Source organism: Scyliorhinus canicula, chromosome 9 (genome assembly GCF_902713615.1).
Source record: "Scyliorhinus canicula chromosome 9, sScyCan1.1, whole genome shotgun sequence".
Classification (NCBI taxonomy): Eukaryota; Metazoa; Chordata; class Chondrichthyes; order Carcharhiniformes; family Scyliorhinidae; genus Scyliorhinus; species Scyliorhinus canicula.
This window is the reverse complement of record NC_052154.1, coordinates 110,693,769-110,710,747: the sequence shown is the minus strand read 5'-3', so window position 1 is coordinate 110,710,747 and position 16,979 is coordinate 110,693,769. Positions and strand designations below refer to the sequence as shown.

General features: G+C 51.6%; 1 protein-coding gene across 1 annotated transcript in view; it reads left to right on the top strand.

Annotated features, from left to right (window-relative positions):
- The window catches only part of pamr1 (peptidase domain containing associated with muscle regeneration 1), a 271,328-nt gene that overhangs the window by 101,080 nt on the left and 153,269 nt on the right, over positions 1 to 16,979 (top strand). The window lies entirely within an intron of this gene.

Genomic DNA, 16,979 nt, shown 5'->3' with positions numbered 1-16,979 from the left:
GAACTGACTGAAAGGGCTCTCTGTGAATGAATAATGAAGGCTTTTGTTTACATTGAATTTTATCACAAATCTCTGACACTTCTTACTGTGATTTTCTTGAATTAACTTGAAGTGCTGTCACTGTTAGAGACAAGCGCAGCAGACAATCTGCACAGAACAAAGCTTTACATATGGCAACGGTGAAATAAAAGTGAAAAAAGGTTGGAAAGATTCAGCAAGTCAGGAAGCATCTGTGGCGAGAGAACCAGGGCTACTGGGCGAAATTTAATGGTTGTGGAAATGGGCTCGTCCATTGGCCGGAGAGCTGGTGGCTACACGACTCCAAGTCCAAAGATGTGCGGGTTAGGTGGATTGGCCATGCTAAATTGCCCGTAGTGTAAGGTTAATGGGGGGATTGTTGGGTTACGGGTATACGGGTTACGTGGGTTTAAGTAGGGTGATCATTGCTCGGCACAACATCGAGGGCCGAAGGGCCTGTTCTGTGCTGTACTGTTCTATGTTCTATGTTCTATTTCTGGGGCCCTGTTGGGATTAAATCAGAATTAGGCAGCACACAAACTGGCAAAGTGATAGAAATGTCCGGTCAGACGGCCTGGTGTGGGGTGGATATTCCCCCTCCAAGTGTTACTGCTCAGTTAGAGGCTGCCAGTTCTTTAGCAGCGTCACTAGGAGTGATGACCTCTGCCATATTGCAGTGGGCCTTTTTGAAGGATTACATAGATACATAGAAGATAGGAGCAGGAGGACGCCTTTTGGCCCTTCGAGCCTGCTCCGCCATTCATCACGGTCATGGCTGATCATCCAACTCAATAGCCTAATCCTGCTTTCTCCCCATAGCCTTTGATCCCATTCTCCCCAAGTGCTATATCCAGCCGCCTCTAGAATAGATTCACCATTTTAGCATCAACTACTTCCTGTGGTAATGAATTCCACAGGCTCACCACTCTTTGTGTGAAGAAATGTCTCCTTATCTCTGTCCAAAATGATTTATCCTGAATCCTCAGACTGTGACCCCTGGTTCTGGACACACCCATCATTGGTAAGAACTTCCCTGCATCTACCCTGTCTAGTCCTGTTAGAATTTTATAACTATGAGATCCCCCCTCATTCTTCTGAACTCCAGTGAGAACAATCCCAACCTAGTCAATCTCTCCTCATATGACAGTCCCGTAATCCCTGGAATCAGTCTGGTAAACCTTTGCTGCACGCCCTTGAGAGCAAGAACATCCTTTCTCAGAGAAGGAGACCAAAACTGCACACTACACTCCTAGTGTGGCCTCACCAAGGCCCTGTACAATTGCAGCAACATATCCCTGATTCTATACTCAAAACCTCTTGCAATGAAGGCCAACATACCATTAACCTTCTTTACTGCCTGTTGCACCTGCATGCTTACCTTCAGCGAATGGTGCACAAGGACACCCAGGTCCCGCTGCACACTCCCCTCTCCCAATTTACAATCATTCAGGTAGTAATCTGCCTTCCTGTTTTTGCTTCCAAAATGAATAACCTCACACTTATCCAAATTATACTGCATCTGCCATTGGTTTGCCCACTCACCCAACCTGTCCAGATCTTGCTGTAGGATCTCTGCAGCCTCGTCATAATTCATCCTCCCATCTAATTTGGTATCATCTGCAAACTTTAAGATGTTACATTTTGTTCCCTCATCCAAATCATTAATATATATTGTGAATAGCTGGGGTCCCGGCACCGATCCCTGTGATACCCCACTGGTTACTGCCTGCCAATTTGAAAAGAACCCATTAATCCCTACTCTTTGTTTCCTCTCTGCCAACCAGTTTTCTATCCACCTCAATACATTTCCCCCAATCCCATGCGCTTTAATTTTGCACAATAATCTCTAATGCAGGACTTTGTCAAACGCCTTCTGAAATTCCAAATATATCACATTGACTGGCTCCCCCTTGTCGACTGTACTGGTTATCTCTTGAAAGAATTCCAACAGATTTGTCAAGCATGATTTTCCCTTCATAAATCCATGCTGACTCTGACTGATCCTGCCACTGCTTTCTAAATGTTCCGCTATAAAATCCTTGATAATGGATTCAAGCATTTTCCCCACTACCAATGTTAGGCTTCCTGGTCTATAATTCCCTGCTTTCTCTTTATCTCCCTTTTTGAATATCGGAGTGACGTGAGCTACCCTCCAACCTGTAGGGACAGTTCCAGAGTCTATAAAATCCTGGAAGATGACCACCAATGCATTGTTGCTGGAGCCCTGGACCAAGATGAATGGGGCAGGATTGTCGGGGCCAGACAAAGATCTGCAACAGATTTTAAGCAAGCTGGTACAGAGGCAGGAAAGGCGATGGGGAGGAAAGAACGGCGTTGAAGATTTGCGATAGCGTGGAGGGTGGATATGATTCAGTGATAAATGGGATGATGGTGTAAGGCAAGAAGGGTGATAATGTAACAAGTAGAGAAACAAAGTTTGGTCTAGTAATGGGATGAATTATCTGGTAATCTGTATTTTTTTGGTGCTGTTCGTTGAGTGGAGAGTGTTAGGAAGTACATTTACTGCAACGCAGAAGCCTGTTTAATGGAGGTACAGCAATCTCTCTGATTATGTGGATCCAGGGGACCCTGTGACCAATACTGGGGTATAAATATCCAGAACCTTAGGGTCTCAGTTGAAACTCCCGAGATCATAGTATAAAAACCTAGGTGTTTCACTGTGTAATCCCTGAGGTATCAATATCCAGTTCTAGGGTGGGGAACTCAGTAAAAATTCCTTTGGGACGCAGTGTCTGATCCCTGGGATCCCAATGACTAATTTCTCTTGGTATGTGTTTAGTGGTTCCTGTCTCTGACTCTGTAATGTCTCTGTCACCCACTGTTGGTGATCTCTGACTCGTGGGTCTGGATTTTCACGGCACAATGAACATTTGCGCCTTGTCCAAAATGGCACCGGGATCCTGGATCTAAAAGTCCCTCCACCATTCCACAGAGTTCCCAGCTTCTGACCAACACTTGTAGCCGCAATATTTATATGACTGGTCCAGTTCAGTTTCTGATCAGTGATAACTGCCAAGATGCTGATAGTAAGGGATTCAGTAATGGTAATGCCATTGATTGTCAAGGGGAGATGGTTACATTCTATCTAGTTGGAGGTGGTCATTGCCTGGCATTTATGTGGCTTAAATGTTACTTGCACTCATCTGCCTAAGCCTGAATGTTGTCCAGGTCTTCCTAAATTTGTACAAGGACTGCTTCAGTATTTGAGGAGTCACGAATGGTGCAGATTGCACAATCGGCAGTGAACATCCACATTTCTGACCTTGTGATGGACGGCAGATCATTGATGAAGCAGCTGAAGATGGTTGGGCCTAGGGACACTGCCCTGAGAAACCCCTACAGTGATGTCCTGGTACTCAACAATCACAACCATCTCACTTTATGCTAGGCATGCCTCCACCAATAGAGAATTTCCCCCTGATTCCCATTAACTTCAGTTTTGCTAGTGTTTCTTGATGCCACCCTTGGCCAAACAGTATCTTGATGTCAAGGGCAGTCACTATCACCTCATCCCCTGAGTTCAGCCCTTTTTCCCAAGTTTTGGTCAAGGCTGAATTGAGGTCTTGAGCTCAGTGGCCCTTGCAGAATCTAAACTGAACACAGTGACCAAGTTATTATTAACTACTGCCTGAGAGTTGTTGACCGCCTCTTTCATCACTTTGCTGATGATCAAGAGTAGACTGATGGGCCGATATTTGCTGAGGTGGATTTATCCTGCTTTTGGTGGACTGGGCATACCTGGGCAATTTTTCACATTGCTCCCAGCTCTGTAACTGTATGAGAACTGCTTGATTATAGGTTAGTTTGAAGCACAATAATTCAGTGATATTGCCAGAAAGTTGGCAGAGCCTTTGCAGTTATGCAGTTACACAGTGTCTTCAGCCATTTCTTGATATCACATGGAAGAATTGAATTGGCTGAAAATTGGCATCTGTGATGCAAGAGACCTCCGGAGGAGGCCTACATGGATCATCCATTCAGCATCTCTGGCTGAAGATGGTTGCAAAAAAATGAGTCTTCTCTATGCCGCTGATATGCTGAGATTCCCATCATTGAGGATGAGAACATTTGAGGAACTTCCATCTCTAGTTAGATGTTTAATTGCCCACCACCATTTCTGTATGAAGTGCCACACGCTAACCGATTACGCTACTGGAGCACTACCCACCACCATTTCTGACACAATTTTTGATCGGATCTATTGGTTGTGGGATTGCTTAGCTCTATCTATCACATTGCTTCTTCTGCTGTTTACCATGCAAGTAGTCTTCTGTTGTAGCTTCATCAGGTTGACACCTCATATTTGGGTTTGCCTGGTGCTGCTCCTGACATGCCCTCCTGCACTTCATCGAAGCAGGGTTGATCCCCCAGCTTGATGGCAATGGTAGAGTTGGGGAATATGCCAGGCCATGAGTTTGCAGATTGTGGTTGAATATAATTCTCCTATTGCTGATGGCCCACAGTACCTCATGGATGCCCTGTTTTGAGTTTCTAAAGCTTCTCTGAATCTACCCTTTTTAGCATTATGGTAGTGCTACACAACAAGATGGACGGTATCCTCAATGTGAAGATGGGATTCCTATCAATACTGCCATGGAGAAAAGGATCTGCAACAGGCAGATTGGTGAGGATGTGGTCATCTAGGTTTTTCCCTCTTGTCGGTTCCCTCACATCTGTAGCCAACGAGCAGCTATGTCCTTTTGGATTTGGCCGTCTCGGCCAGTAGCATTCCTACTGAACCACTCTTAGTGATGGACCTAGAAGTTACCCGCCAGAGAATATTATATTCCTTTGACACCGTCAGTTCTACCACTTGGTGCTCAACATGAAGCATTACCGATTCACCAGCTGAGGTGGGGATGGGGTGGGCGGGAGATAGGTGGATGACGATCAGTTGGAGGTTTCCGTGCTCTTTTTACTTGATGTCATGAGACTTTATGGGATCCGGAGTAATTGGGCGGAGTTTTCTGACCCTTCCCACTAGCGGGAGCTTCTGGCAAACCCCCTTTGGGTGAGCAACGCAAAATACCACAGATATTGGCAAGATCAGAAGATCCCACCAGCAGCCAAAGGTGAGTCATTTCTGCCAACAGCAGGCATGCCATTGATAGGCTGGAAAATGCTGTCCAATGCTGAGGTTCTCTGGACAGCTCCCTTCCATAGTGTTGCTTGATTAGACTGTGGGCCAGCTCTTCCAATTTTGGCACAAGCCCCTTCATGTTAGTAAAGAGGGGTTTACTGGGTTGACAGGGCTGTGTTTCCCATTGTCTAGATCCAATGTTTAGATCGATGCTCGGTATTCCATCCGTATTGTTTTCCTTTCAGTCTTTACGATGGTTTGATACAATTGAGTGGCTTGCTGGGCTATTTCAGAGGGCGTTTAAAGAGTCAACCATATTACTTTAAATCTGGAGTCACATGTAGGCTGGACCAGGTAAGGACAGCAAATTTCCTTTCCTGAAGAATATTAGTGAACAAGATGGGTGTTATGACATTTGACAATAGTCGCTATTACTGAGACAAGCTTTTAATTCCAGATTTTATTGATTGAATTTCAATTCTTCCAGCTACAATGGTGGGGTGTCAACCTGTGTCCCCAGAGCATTGGCCTCTGTCTTTGGATTACTAATCCAGAAACATTACCACTATGCCACTTTTCGCTTTGCAGACATCAGCGGAGTCCACTGGTGAATACTTGGTGCGCTTACTGGGACTGGCTAGCCCCTGTGTGTTCGGAGCTGCCTTGCCTGAATTCCTGTGGGACCTCTTCATTTGCGGGCTTCGGGACCTTGGGATGCAGCGGAAGCTGCTAATGGAGACACCCCTGACACCCGAGAAGGCCGTTGACATAGTGCTCTCCCAAAAACGCGACCGTGGATGGACTCCCAAGAACTCCAGAACCTGGCAGTCCTGAACATTGGGCATCGTCGGGACCAACGGCTGACAGCCACCAGAAGTGAGGTGCTGAGACCGTCCCAGGGCATAGTGACCGCAGGCCCCACAAACTGTGCCGCGATTCACTCTACAGTGAACGTGAAGCAATCGCCGACTTAGCGTTGTTGGATGAAGGCGGCAGTATCGTGCTGGACACCAAGGAAAGCAACAAGGCTCCGGGAGATCACATGAGAGCGCGTCCCCCAGCGGCAGAGCAGCCGTTAGCCCCCCCCCCCCACTGCGCAGCAGGGGTGGCTCCTCGGCCTCCGGAGGACTGTGCACTATGTTACAGGCCCCAGAAAGGCACCCGTCTGGGTGACGCTGCTGCTAAATGGACACCCCACCGAGATGGAACAGGACATGGGAACGACGGTTTCTATCGTCAGTTTTCGTACATTTATGGCCATCCAGACAGGTATTCAGACACTGGAGCTTCATGACACGGGGGCCAGCTAGCCATGTACACCAGGGAGCCCTTAGAAAATGAAGGCACCGCCCACGGGCCTGTGGCATACAGCGACCAGTCCTTGTGCCTACCACTGGTGTTGTCCGTGGCGACGGGCCCAGCCTATTGGGACACGATTGGCTGCATCACCTGCATCTGGATTGGCAACGTGTGTGCCAGATTGTGGTATTGCCCTATGTCAGGCCTTGTAAGTCCCTACCCACAAAGCCAATGTGTACTCCTGTGGACCAGAAGGTGTGTTGACCAAGTTTCCTTCTGTTTTGCTGAAGTCCTCAGTACCATTAAAGGAGCGATGGCCACGATAAATGTGGACCAGAACGCCGAGCCCCGATATTTCTACACCCACCCTGTACCATCTGCACTTCGTGCCAAGGCGTACCTGGAATTGGACCATTTGGAACAGCTGGGTATTATTAACCCTGTTTGCTATGCCAATTGGGCCCTGCCTGTAGTTCCCCTGCTGAAGCGGATGGGTTGGTACGGCTCTGCGGGGACTATAAAATGACTGTAAACCAAGTATCCCACCTTGACCATTACTCGGTCCCTCGGATCGAAGATCTCTACGCTCAGCGGAAGAAAAACGTTCACAAAGCTAGACATGAGCCACACGTACTTGCAGCTGATGCTCAAACCGAGCTCCTGGAAATGTGTGAAAATCAATACCAATCGGGGACTGTACGAGTATGCGTGGTGCCGTTCAGAGTCTCCTCGCCTTGTGCGATATTTCAGAGGGTTATGGAGATTATTTTGTGAGGGCTGCCAAGGGTGGCCGTTTACCTGGATGATGTTATAACCGGGACCTCGCATCAGGAACACAAGGAGATCCTAACCGAGGTCCTTGAGCAGTTTACTTGAGCCAGGTTTGCATCTGGAGGGAGAAGATCTTTTTTCATGCCACATATCTAGGCTATCGAGTGGACAGTAGGGACCTCCACCCAGTGGAGGAGAAGGTTCTGGTGATTTGCCAGGCACCCATCCCTCATGGCTAAATGGAGTTCCCCTCTTTCATAGGCCTGGTGAACTACTATGGGAAGTTCATAGCCAGGATGGCCACACTGCTCAGCCCACTCCACCAACTGCTGAAGAAGGGGCAGAAATGGGACTGGGGCCCCCTAACCCAGAAGGTGTTTCAAGAGGTGAAGCAGCACCTCTCATTAAATGAATTCCTGACCCACTTCAATCGGACAAACCCTTGCTCCTCGCATGTTATACCTCACCATACGGCGTCAGGGCGGTTCTGGCACACCGCATGCCCGATGGCTCGGAGCAACCAATATCCTTTGCGTCCCACACACTTGCGGACACCGAGCAGAACTACACACAGGTAGAAATAGAAGGCTTGGCTTTCCTCTGCGGTGAGGAAATTTCACCAGTACGTTTATGGATGTGCGTTCATGATATATACTGACCATAAGCCCCTGTTGGGGTTATTCAAGGAAGATCGGGTGATTCCACTGATAGCATCTGCCTGGGGTCAGCGGTGAGCCTTGGTTATGCCCATCTATGAGTATACTTTACAGTATCGCCTGGACACAAGAACCCCACACACACGTACAAATTGAGTCGCCTGTCCCTACCCACAAAGCCACAACCTCCAGTTGCAGCTGTGGAGGTGATATCCGCCCTCCATTTCATGCATACTTTGCAAGTAACAGCAGCACACATCAGGGAGTGGACCCAGATCGACCCTGAGTTATCGAGGGCCGACATATGGTCCAATACAAGGCCTGACATAGGGCAATACCAGACGGATGAGAGCCTGCAACTCCAAGCTACCCAGAATGAGAGCTGAAGACGGTGTCCTCTGTTGGGGAACGTGGGTGGTCGTACCCGAACAGGGGCACACACTCCTGTTGAAAGACCTCCATGACAGGCACCATGCTGTGGCCAAAATGAAAATGTTGACGTGCAGCTACGTTTCGTAGCCTGGACCCCTGTTGAAAGACCTCCATAACAGGCACCCCGGGGTAACCAAAATTTAAATCTTGGCATGCAGCTATGTTTTCTGGCCCGGACTGGATGCCGAGATCAAGCAGTTGGCCCGCAATTACGCCCTGGGCCAGGAACACCGGAAGGCTGCACTGGTGGCCCTGATACAGCTCTGGGAGTGGCCCGGGAAGCCATGATTCCCACGTACACATCAACTTTGCAGGGCCATTTCAGGGGTCCACATTTCTCTTTTAGTGGATGCCTACTCGAAGTGGCTTGAAGTACACCGGGTCCCTACAGCGACCACATGAGCAAGCATGGACAAACTGCGAGGCAATTTAGCACGCACCACTGTCCAAAGTCCTGGTGTCTGACAATGGGGCGGCATTTACAAGCCAAAAGTCTGCATCATTCATGGCCACAAAGGACATCAGGCATCTACGGATGGCTCCGGGCCACCCAGCCTCCAACAGACTAGCCAAACGAGCGCTTTAGACGTTCAAGCAGGCCATGAAGAAGATGACCCTGGGAGCATGGGAGATGCGTTTGGCATGATTTCTCTTTAGTTATTAGTTATCATATGATGCCTCACGCCAAAACTGGGATCACGCTGGCAGAGTTGCTCATGGGGCGGTGGCTCTGGACACGTCCCAGCCTCGCCCTCCCCGAAGTCAGGGCACGGGTCCGGCAGTGGCAGGACAGCTCGGAGACAGACTCTCACCACTGCCCACAAGTGTGCACATTCACAACAAGTGACACAGTTTACGTGAGAAACGTTACCTGGGGTAGTCCTCCACACAATGGGGCCGGTCTCCTATGTGATCCAGGTACCGGTACTGAGGCACACCGCCACCTGGACCATATATGACGACGTGATGAGAAACCACCAGGGCAAGGCCCGGAGTCGCTGCGCAGGATGCTGACTCCGACCCCATACGGCCAAGGAGGATCCCAGAGGCCAGAGAGGACCCGGATCCCCACTCGCTTTTCCACCTCCCGTTTCATGTCAGGATGTTGGGGACCTGAGGCGCATGCGGGTCTGGCCAGCGACGTTGTATGCAGTGATGCAGATTCCGATATGGATATCGGCCCGCCTGGCAACTATAACGGCAGCACCGATTGTACCGACAGTACTTGAGCCATGCCAGCTACAACAATCCTCATGGAAGCAGTGGTTACCGATGCGTTACACACCTCCCGGGCCAGCTGTACTACCCCTAGACCCCTGCCCACAACCCAAGCGACCATGGGACCCAAATGTACCTAAGGACATGTACATTTGTCCACATTTGCGAGGGGGGGCACTTTACGACCCATGGGGTAATGACTCATGGAGGCACGGTAGCACAGTGGTTAGCACAGTTGCTTCATAGCTCCAGGGACCCAGGTTCGATTCTCGGCTTGGGTCACTGTCTGTACGGAGTCTACACATTCTCTGCGTGTCGGCATGGGTTTTCTCCGTGTTGTACCATCAATGACCTCAAGATGAAATGGTGAAACTATTGAGGCTTTATTGCACTAGATGTTAAGCTTCCTGCAGCTGGAACCAGAATGGAGGCAGCGCAGGAGAGTATACACTTTTATACAGAGCCTGCTGGGTGGAGCCAGCAGGCCGGGATTTACTGTATTAACTGTAGTACAGTGGCAGTACCGTAATAAACGTAGTGTGTGACCAGTGGTGTTTACCACATTCACCCCCTGTTTAAAAAAAGAGTCCAGCTGGGTTTAAACAACGTTACAGGATGAGTCTGTCGGGGGCTTTGACCCTCCGCCGCGATCGCCTCAGGCCTGGTTGTGGTGTGGGCGCTGATGTGGGTACCTGCGGCTCCAGGAGCCTGTTGTCCCCTCCTTCATCCAGTAGTGGATCCGGTGAGGGGACGGATGCTGCTGGGCTGTGGGTTGCGGTGAGAGTCGCTGGTGGGAGGGTGAATGGCGCAGGGGCGGGGGAGCCAACCGGATGGGGAGGGGACGGTACCAGATCGGGGGTGGTGGTGGTTGTGGATGGGGAACCAGCGGGTGCCAGGTCCCGGAGGGAGATTAGTCGCCCGTCATGGTGTGCCACGTAGGCGTACTGATCGTTTGCATGGAGGAGGAGGACGTTTTCGACAAGGGGATCAAATTTGTGGCTCCTCACATGCTTCCAGAGGAGGACGAGCCCAGGAACTGTCAGCCAGGTTGGGAGCGAGACCCCGGAGGTGGACTTCCTAGGGAAGGCAAATACACGTTCGTGAGGGGTCTCATTAGTAGCAGTGCACAGGAGCGACCGGATAGAGTGGTGCGCATTGGGGAGGACTTCCTGCCAGTGGGAGACCGGGAGATTCCTAGACCGAAGGGCCAGCAGGATGGCCTTCCAGACCGTTGCGTTCTCCCTTTCCACTTTCCCGTTTCCCCGGGGGTTGTAGCTGGTCATCCTGGTCAAGGCGATACCCTTGCCGAGCAAGAACTGACGCAGCTCATCACTAATGAAGGAGGATCCCTGATCACTATGGATGTAGGTGGGGAAACCGAACAAGGTGAAGATACTGTGTAGGGCCTTGATGACCGTGGCAAACATCATGTCAGGGCATGGGATGGCGAAAGGGAAATGGGAGTACTCATCAATGATATTGAGAAAATATATTTTACAGTCAGTGGAGGGGAGGGGACCTTTGAAGTCCATGCTGAGGGGCTCAAAGGGGCAGGAGGCCTTCACCAGGTGCGCTCTGTCCGGCCGGTAGAAGTGCGGTTTGCACTCCGCGCAGACTTGGCAGGCCCTCGTCACAATCCTGACCCCCTCAATGGAGTAGGGCAGGTTGAGGGCCTTGATAAAATGGAAGAACCGGGTGTCCCCCGGTGGCAGAGGTTATAGTGGAGAGCCTGGAGTCGGTCCACTTGTGCGCTGGCACCTGTACCGCGGGACAGGGCATCTGGGGGCTCATTGAGCTTCCCCGGGAGATACAAGATCTTGTAGTAATAGGTAGAGAGTTATATCATCTACCTCAAGATCTTGTCATTCTTAATCTTCACCCGCTGTGTATTGCAAAACATAAAGGCAACCGACCGTTGGTCAGTGAGCAGAGTGAATCTCCTGCCGGCCGAGTAATGCCTCCAATGTCGCACAGCTTCCACAATGGCCTCCTTTTCGACAGAGGAGTGCCGAATATCGGAGACATGAAGGGTGCGGGAGAAGAAAGCCACGGGTCTGCCCGCCTGGTTGAGGGTGGCGGCCAGAGCAATGTCTGATGCGTCTCTCTCCACCTGAAAGGGGAGGGACTCATCGATCGCATGCATCGTGGCTTTGGCGATGTCCGCCTTGGTGTGGTTGAAGGCCCAGTGGGCCTCAGCTGTCAGGGGAAGAATTGTGGACTTGATCAGTAGGTGGGCCATGTCCGCATAATTAGGGACCCACAGGGCGTAATATGAGAAGAACCCCAGGCATTGTTTCAGGGCCTTGGGGCAGTGGGGAAGGGGGCGTTCCAGGCGTATGCGGTCGGGGTCGGGCCCTAGGACTCCGATTTCCGCAACATAGCCAAGAATGGCTAAGCGGGTCGTGCAGAAACATTTCTCCTTATTGTAGGTAAGGGTAAGGAGTTTGGAGGTGTGGAGGAATTTCTGGAGATTCGTGTCATGGGCCTGCTGGTCGTGGCCGCAGATGGTGACAGTATCCAGGTACGGGAATGTAGCCCGCAGCCTGTACTGGTCAACCATTCGGTCCATCTCTCGCTGGAAGACCGAGACCCCATTGGTGACGCCGAAGGGAACTCTAAGGATGTGAAGAGGCGGCCATCTGCTTCGAATGCAGTGTTTTGGCGGGTCCTCCGGGCGGATGGTAATAGGCGTCTTCAAGTCAACTGTGGAGAAGACTCGATACTGCGCAATCTGATTGACCATGTCAGATATGCGGGGGAGGAGGTACGCATCGAGCTGCGTGTACCGGTTGATGGTCTGACTGTAGTCGGTGACCATTCGGTGTTTCTCCCCAGTCTTAACTACCACCACTTGACCTCTCCAGGGGCTTTTACTGGCCTGAATGACGCCCTTCCGCAGAAGCCGTTGGACGTCCGACCTGATAAAGGTCCTGTTCTGTGCACTGTACCGTCTGCTCCTCGTGGCGACGGGCTTATGGTCTGGGGTGAGGTTTGCGAAAAGTGAGGGTGGATCGACCTTCAGGGTTGTGAGGCCACAGACGGTGAGGGGGAGTCAGGTGTCTGCTAAACTTCAGAATAAGGCTCTGGAGGTGGCACTGAAAATCGAGACCCAGTAACAGGGCAGCGCAGAGATGGCGGAGGATGTAGAATCTGAAGTTGCTGAACTCTACGCCCTGTACGGAGAGGGTCGCAACGCAGAACCCCCGGACCTGTACGGAATGGGATCCGGACGCCAGGGAGATTTTCTGGGTGATGGGGAGGAATGGGAGGGAGCAGCGCCTGACTGTAGCAGGGTGGATGAAACTCTCTGTGCTCCCGGAGTCGAAGCGGCATGTTGTCTCGTGCCCGTTGATCCGTACAGTCGTCGTAGCGGTTGCGAGATTGTGAGGCCGAGACTGATCGAGGGTGATGGAGGCGGGCTGCCGAAGATGTTGGGAGTTATTGGGCTGATCAGCGGTGGCGGAGCTATCGGCGGCCACAAACGGCCAGCCGAGCAGGGCTCCTGGGGTGCGTTCCAAGATGGCGCCAAATATGGCAGCGTCCACGGGGCGCACATGGCGGATAACATCCAAGATGGCGGTGCCCACTGGCCGCAGGTGGCGGGCGGCAGCGAAGATGGCGGCGCCCCTGGATCGCACGTGGGGGGTGTAGCAATGCTGGGCCTGGAAACGGCAGCGACTGATCGGACCTGGTAAACGGAGACAAAGTAGCCCTTCTTGCCACATCCGTTGCAGGTCGCGCCCCGCGCTGGGCAGCGTTGGCTGGAGTGCTTGTTGTCTGGGATGCTATTTTTGTGGCCTCTGGCATTAGCTGGCTGCCGTGCGGCGCAGGTTTGCGGCGTACCCAGGTCGGATGATGGTGGGGCCCATGACGCCCCCGAGGGTGCCACGCGGTCGGAGGTGTAGGACTCCAGGTTGCGGGAGGCCACTTCTAGGGAGTTAGCAAGCTGTACTGTCTCTGTAAGGTCGAGCATACCCCTTCTAATAATCGCTGGTGAACGTAATTAGACTTAACGTCCGTGACATAGGCGTCTCTGATCAGCAGTTCCGTGTGTTGGGCTGCCGACACCGCCTGGCAATTACAGTTTCTGCCAAGTATCCGCAAAGCACGCAAGAAATCGTCCTGAGACTCACCCAGGGAGTTGCCGTCTCGTGGCCAGGAGGTACCTGGCGAACAGTCTTGATATACTGTCCTTTTAGTGCTGCCACCGCTTCCGTGTAGGTGGGAGCGTCCCAAATGAGGAGGAAAACTGGTGGGCTCACCCGTGCATAGAGTATTTGGAGCTTCTGTGGGTCTGAGAGGGCTTCTGTGGATGCTCCGAAATATCATTCAAGGCAGATTAGCCAGTGCTCGAAGGTGGCTGTGGTGTCGGCTGCGTGAGGGTTCAGCTCCAGGCGATCCGGCTTGATTAAGATGTTCATCTTTAAAATTCTAGTGTAATAAATTGACGTACCATCAATGACCACGAGACGAAATGGTGAACTATTGAGGCTTTATTGTGCTAGATGTTAAGCCTCCTGCAGCTGGAACCAGAATGGAGGCAGCGCAGGAGAGCGTACACTTTTATACAGAGCCTGCTGGGAGGAGCCAGCAGGCTGGGATTTACTGTATTAACTGTAGTACAGTGGAAGTACCGTAATACATGTAGTGTGTGACCAGTGGTGTTTACCACACTCCGGGTGCTCGGGTTTCCTCCCACAGTCCAAGGATGTGCGGGTTAGGTGGATTGACCATGATAAATTGCCCTTCGTGTCCAAAAAGGTTAGGTGGAGTTATTGGGTTACGGGGATAGGATGAAGGTGTGGGCTTAGGTAGGGTGCTTGTTTCAAGAGCCGGCGCAGACTCGATGGACCGAATGGCCTCCTTCTGAATTATAATTTCTATGATTCTATGGAGAGGAGTGATTGTTGTATCTAGTGTGTGAATAAAAAGAATTGTATTGTGTCAGCCTGGCCTCTTGTGGTGTCCTTGCCTTTGTCCACAACAGCCGCCGTCTCCCTGGCTGGGTGGAAGGGTATGTGTTGGCATCAGTTGACATGGATGGAGCATGGGGAGTGGGTGGGGATTGAGTGTGTGTGGACAGGGTGAGGGCTGGAGGGCCTAACTGCTTTTATTGCAACTGGGGCCAGACACAGCCCTGTGGCTGCCTCTGCACAGTTTCTGGGTGTGACGGGCCCGACTCCAGCTAGCACACACGTGCACATGCACGTGGGCACACAATCAGGCAAACCCATCTATTCAGGGCTGTTAGGTGTGTCATAATATACATCCACGTATATGATGGAGTACAGACAGGCAGTGATTGACACACAGGATGATCAGTGAGCACACAGAACACAGCAGCCAATCAACAGACAGGACACAACCACTATAAAGCCAGAGGGATCAAGTTTTCCCTCTCTCTCTCTGGACCCAGCCTCTGAGACAGTCAGAGCCCATGAGCAGCAACTAGTACAAACACCATGTGGTAGTCAGTTAGTCTGGTCAGGTTAGCCTCAGGTCTCCAGTCAAGTCAGCATAGTGTCAACCCACAGTTAAAGTATGTATGATAGTTAAGAGTTCAATAAAATCGAGTTGTATTTCTTCAAGTGTTGGAAGCCTGTCTCTCTCACTGCTGCAGTAAACGCAGTCCTCACAGACCCAGCTTACCCAACACATCAGCAGTGTGCACCAATCACTCCCTCCACCACCAGTGCACTGTAGCAGCAGGGTGCACCAATCACTCCCTCCACCACCAGTGTATTGCAGCAGCAGGGTGCACCAATCACTACCACCACAAGCAGTGCATTGAAGCCCCTTCCTTGATTTGGTCAACCATATCTACGTCCCATGAGGGCAGGGCTTCTGTTCTTCTTTCAGAAATAATCCTATTTATATCATTGTTACAATTTTGCTGCTACATTCTCTTGCCCCACTTTTTTTTAACACATTTGGGTGTTGGGTAGTCTTGTAAACACCACTCAATTATTCCTTGTGTAATAAATGTTCCATTCCCATGGATCAATCGTCAATTTAAGGAGTTAGCATAAATTCTACTTCTCCAATTCAATTAAACTGGCACTTTATTCCCACACCCTTTAAAGTAGTTAGACTCTTCCTACTTCATCTGGTATTCTATTTTCACTCCCCCCCCCCCCCTCCCCATCCCCCAGTTAAATTAATACACTACTTCCACTACTCTCGAGTTATTAGCGAGAGTCCAAAAATGAATTTCGCACCAGGTGCCTAGCTGCGCACGTTGCACCCAAACTAGAATGACCAACGTGATCTGGATATGCCCTCACTGGGCGTCATCCAGATAAGGATTTTTAATGAGTGATTAGGCTCATTTAAATATGCTCAGCTCTTTCAAGGCCACAGTTCCTGGTTCCCAGTATTCACTGGCGAGGCCTCACGCTGTACAAATTAGTACTGATCTCCAGAAACAGAAACCATGGGCGGGATTCTCGCCCATGTGTTGATGCAGTCGGAAACACCGTCGGAAACGTTTCTCGACGGCGTCAACACGGCCTCAGGATCAGCAATTCTGGCCCCTACCAGGGGCCAGCATGGCACTAGGAGTGGCCCACGCTTCTCCAGCTGCTGATCCTGGCGTGAACTGGGTGCAGCAGGGTCCACGCATGCGCAGTGGGGCCGGCACTAACCCGCGCATGCACAGTAGCACCGGTGCCAACGCGCACATGCGTGGTGTCTCCTAACGCAACATGGCGCAGGGCTACAGGGGCCGGCGCGGAAGAAAGGAGGACCCCAGCCAGAGAGGCCAGCCTGCCGATTGGTGGGCCCCGTCGCGGGCCAGACCACATCGGAGGCCCCCCTGGGGGTTGGACCCTCCCACAGACAGGCCTCCCCCGGCCCTTCCTTGTCGAATTCCCGCAGGTGTGAACGGCGGCGGTGGGACTCGGGTTTTTTGATACGGCCATTCGGGCCATCCCCGGCCGAGAATCGCCGGGGGGGCCCTTAGAGGGCCCCCGGCCGGCGCCGCGCCGACCACGCCGGCGCCAATGAAGCCGATTCTCCGCTCTGTGTCATGGCGTCGGGGCTGCATGGCATGAATTGCTCCAGTTGTGGAGGTTCTCCGGCCCAGCCCCGCCCCGCCCCATATATGATGGCACTTCCCCTGGCACCTCATAGAATCATCATAGAATTTACAGTGCAGACAGAGGCCATTCGGCCCATCGAGTCTGCACCGGCCCTTGGAAAGAGCACCCCAACCAAGCCCAAACCTCCACCCTATCCCCGTAACCCAGTAACCCCTCCCAACTTTTTTGGACACTAAGGGCAATTTAGCATGGCCTATTCCACCGAACCTACACATCCTTGGACTGTGGGAGGAAACTGGAATGCCCGGAGGAAACCCATGCAGAGACGGGGAGAAAGTGCAAACTCCGCACAGACAGTGACCCAAGCCGGGAATCGAACCTGGGACCCAAGAGCTGTAAAGCAAATGTGCTAACCACTGTGCTACCATGCCCCCCTTCATCTGG